Below are 5,000 nucleotides of genomic sequence, written 5' to 3'. Positions count from 1 at the left end.
GTGGTTTTGTAGGAGGCAGAAGGAGCTGCATTAATACCATGCATAACAAATTCCTTAATTAACCCACTTTGACTTAGTGAATTTTAGATAGTTTTGGTGTCGGACATTGATAGCCCCTGCGCGTGCTGTAACCTCACCGTGGTGCAGGGGTGTAACATTCTCTTTGAGACCCCTGCGCGTGCTGTAACCTCACCGTGGTGCAGGGGTGTAACATTCTCTTTGAGACCCCTGCGCGTGCTGTAACCTCACCGTGGTGCAGGGGTGTAACATTCTCTTTGAGACCCCAGCGCGTGCTGTAACCTCACCGTGGTGCAGGGGTGTAACATTCTCTTTGAGACCCCTGCGCGTGCTGTAACCTCACCGTGGTGCAGGGGTGTAACATTCTCTTTGAGACCCCAGCGCGTGCTGTAACCTCACCGTGGTGCAGGGGTGTAACATTCTCTTTGAGACCCCTGCGCGTGCTGTAACCTCACCGTGGTGCAGGGGTGTAACATTCTCTTTGAGACCCCTGCGCGTGCTGTAACCTCACCGTGGTGCAGGGGTGTAACATTCTCTTTGAGACCCCTGCGCGTGCTGTAACCTCACCGTGGTGCAGGGTGTAACATTCTCTTTGAGACCCCTGCGCGTGCTGTAACCTCACCGTGGTGCAGGGGTGTAACATTCTCTTTGAGACCCCTGCGCGTCCTGTAACCTCACCGTGGTGCAGGGGTGTAACATTCTCTTTGAGACCCCTGCGCGTGCTGTAACCTCGCCGTGGTGCAGAGGTGTAACATTCTCTTTGAGACCCCTGCGCGTGCTGTAACCTCGCCGTGGTGCAGGGTGTAACATTCTCTTTGAGACCCCTGCGCGTGCTGTAACCTCACCGTGGTGCAGGGTGTAACATTCTCTTTGAGACCCCTGCGCGTGCTGTAACCTCACCGTGGTGCAGAGGTGTAACATTCTCTTTGAGACCCCTGCACGTGCTGTAACCTCGCCGTGGTGCAGGGTGTAACATTCTCTTTGAGACCCCTGCGCGTGCTGTAACCTCACCGTGGTGCAGAGGTGTAACATTCTCTTTGAGACCCCTGCACGTGCTGTAACCTCGCCGTGGTGCAGGGTGTAACATTCTCTTTGAGACCCCTGCGCGTGCTGTAACCTCACCGTGGTGCAGGGTGTAACATTCTCTTTGAGACCCCTGCGCGTGCTGTAACCTCACCGTGGTGCAGAGGTGTAACATTCTCTTTGAGACCCCTGCGCGTGCTGTAACCTCGCCGTGGTGCAGGGTGTAACATTCTCTTTGAGACCCCTGCGCGTGCTGTAACCTCACCGTGGTGCAGGGGTGTAACATTCTCTTATATTTGTGTTTTTGCACAGTTCTTTACACTGTTTTTGTTTGTCTTGAATTTTTATATTGATGTTGATCATCACTTTATTTATTTGCATTACCATAGTTTGACACCCAATAGCCGATGTATTTTTCGTGCTGGGGTGTCGTTAAACATTCATTCATTCATTCATTCGGACATTGATAGAAATGAAAGATGCCAATTTAACAGAATCAATGCAACATTCTATCAAAAGTATATAGGGGAACTTTGATTAACTAATATTTGTTCATAACCAAGAAACATGTTTGAAATCTAGATTAACAAACTAACTTCTCTAATTAACCCTTGGTGTCGATGGAAATTATATTTCGGGTGTCGGATGGAAATAAAATGTTATACTGTTCATCAGTATAATTTTACTGAACACGTTATACCATATTTAGATATATATTTTTTTAAATGCTTTCTCCATCATTATACTTCATTAAGAAATGACAGTCATGACTCTTAAAGGGACATTCTTGACTTTATAAACATTTAAACATGCCCCCTGTTTCAATGAATAAAAAATGGATATTAATTTCATTTTCTTTCTTAGAAAATCAATGTTTGTACAGCATGTGTTTCTGGAATTCCTAATGTTTATAGTAGCTTAAACAGGATTTGTTTTTACATGTACGAACTTATTGAAGGCAAAATTCTGTTGACCACTTTTGAAATATGACCTTGTGTTATAAGGGACGGGACGTAGCTCAGTGGTACAGCGCTCGCTTTATGCGCGTTCGGTCTAGGATCGGTCTTCGTCAGTGGGCCCATTGGGCTATTTCTCGTTCCAGCCAGTGCACCACGACTGGTACATCAAAGGCGGTGGTATGTGTTATCCTGTCTATGGGATGGTGCATATAAAAGATCCTTGCTGCTAATCGAAAAGAGTAGTCCATGAAGTGGCGACAGCGGGTTTCCTTTCTCAATATATGTGTGGTCCTTAACCATATGTCTGACGCCATATAACCGAAAATAAAATGTGCTGAGTGCGTCGTTAAATAAAGCATTTGCTTATGTTCATTACAACTTTCCAAGGGACCATAATAGTGGGCTAATCGACCATGATAATTCCTTTTTACGAACTGTAGATAGTGCGAATATGTTCCAAGGAATACGTTTTCTCACATTAAGTGTTGTATAATCATTTTTTTTTTAAATACACTCTGTAATAAAGCAAAAAAATTTAAACATTCATAAGAAACAGATTAACCTGATTTAAAAATATATATATATGATTTGTTGTTTTTTGGGGTGTTTTTTTTTAATTTTCATTGTTCTGTGTTATCACTTAATATCAAGTTTATGTCCCTGGTGAAATAACTGTTGCGACCTCCAGCGAGTGATAAATGACAGTTATATCACGAGCGACATAACGTTGTTAGTATCGTAATTATCTTCGGATTTAGATTCCTAGATGGGATGAAGAATATAGTTTCCACTATTGGTCGATGTGTTTTGTTTCCTAGATGGGATGAAGAATATAGTTTCCACTATTGGTCGATGTGTTTTGTTTGGCATTGAAAAAGAAAGAATGTTTTTCTTCTTGTTGTTTAACGGCACCACTAGAACACATTGATTTATTAATCATCGGCTATTGGATGTCAAATAGTTAGTCATTTTAACATATAGTCTTAGAGAAGAAAACATCTACATTTTTCCATTAGTAGCAAGGGATCTTTTATAATGCACTATCCCACATATAGAATAGCACATAGCACGGCTTTTGATATGCCAGTCGTGGTGTACTAACTGGAGTCAGAAATAACCAAATGGGCCCACCGACGGGGATCGATCCTAGACCGGCTGCGCGTCGAACGAGCACTTTACCACTGGGCTATGTTCCACCCTTGACATGCAACAGCCGATGATTAATTAATCAAAAAATGTGTTTTAGTGGTGTCGTCGAACAAAACTAACGTTTTTAAACTATGTCCCAGTTTTTATTTTAACTACTAGCTATATGTCGTCATATTTTCGTCATGACGTCATAGGTACAGGTCACAGTTGGGTTTTTTTTATTCTTTCATATTATCTTTTCATATACTTATTGTACATTCAGAGGCGGGACGTATCTCACTTGATGGGCAAATGGCCTAGGATCGAACCCCATCGGTGGGCCCATTGGGCTATTTTTCGTTCCAGCCGCTGCACCACGACTAGTACACTAAAGGTCGTGGTATGTGCTATCCTGTCTCTGGGGTAGTACATATTACAGATCCTTTGCTACTAATGGGAAAATGTAGCGGGTTTCCTCTCTACGGCTATGTGTCAAAATTACCAAATATTTGACATTAATAGCCGATGATTAATGTCAAAATTACCAAATATTTGACATTAATAGCCGATGATTAATAAATCAATGTGCTCTAGTGGTGTCTAATCGTGTCGTTAAACAAACAAACTAAATATTAGAGATTTCACAATTGTACACACTGATTCGATATTTAGACGGCATTAAATAACTAATTAAATTACTCACTCGCTCACTCACAAACTCAGACTTTCATTTTTTTTTTTTTTTTCAAGTGGGAGTTTGAGTGTTGTGGCAAAATGGCACCAGTAACCTATCAATAGACTGACAGACACACACACACACAGACAGACAGACAGACAGACAGACCGAGAGAAACAGATAAAGCGAAAAAGAGAGCTAGATAGAAAGAGAGACGGAGGGAGAGATATAATAAAGAGAGAGAGAAAAGGAGAGACGGAAAGTGGAGAGTGAGTAACAGACAGGGGAGAAAGTAAAAGAGAAAGATAAATAAAGTGAATGAATGAATGAATGTCTAACGACACCAGCACGAAAAATATATCTGCTAATGGATGTCATAAAGAAAGAAAGAAATGTTTTATTTAACGACGCACTCAACACATTTTATTTACGGTTATATGGCGTCAGATATATGGTTAAGGACCACACAGATTTTGAGAGGAAACCCGCTGTCGCCACTACATGGGCTACTCTTTTCGATTAGCAGCAAGGGATCTTTTATTTGCGCTTCCCACAGGCAGGATAGCACAAACCATGGCCTTTGATGAACCAGTTATGGATCACTGGTCGGTATAAGTGGTTTACACCTACCCATTGAGCCTTGCGGAACACTCACTCAGGGTTTGGATTAAAAATCCCATGCCTCGACTGGGATCCGAACCCAGTACCTACCAGCCTGTAGACCGATGGCCTAACCACGACGCCACCGAGGCCGGTAATGGATGGCATACTATGGTCAATACAAATATACAAATATATACGTATACATACATATATACACATTTACATACATATCGATACATATATAAACATATACATACATATATACACATATACATACATATATACACATATACATACATATATACACATATACATACATATATATACATTTACATACATATACATACATATATACATACATATATACACATATACATACATATATACACAGATAGATACACATACATGTACATCCAGAGACGGGACATAGCTCACTTGATGGGAGGACAGTGTAAGATCGAACCCCCATGAGGCAATTTCTCGTTCCAGCCAGTGCACCACGACTGGCGTATCAAAGATACAAGTAGATAATGGCAATACTAGGTAGCGTATATATTTTTAGTTCTAGGCTGCTGTAATTTTAGGGTTTATGG

The 5,000-nt window shown here is 41.6% G+C and overlaps 1 long non-coding RNA gene across 1 annotated transcript in view; it reads left to right on the top strand.

Moving 5' to 3' along the window:
* Positions 1 to 5,000, top strand: part of LOC121390735 — a 74,960-nt gene that overhangs the window by 2,656 nt on the left and 67,304 nt on the right. The window lies entirely within an intron of this gene.

Source organism: Gigantopelta aegis, chromosome 15 (genome assembly GCF_016097555.1).
Source record: "Gigantopelta aegis isolate Gae_Host chromosome 15, Gae_host_genome, whole genome shotgun sequence".
Taxonomy (NCBI): Eukaryota; Metazoa; Mollusca; class Gastropoda; order Neomphalida; family Peltospiridae; genus Gigantopelta; species Gigantopelta aegis.
Note: the sequence above shows the minus strand (reverse complement) of the source record. Positions and strands in the feature narration are given on the sequence as shown.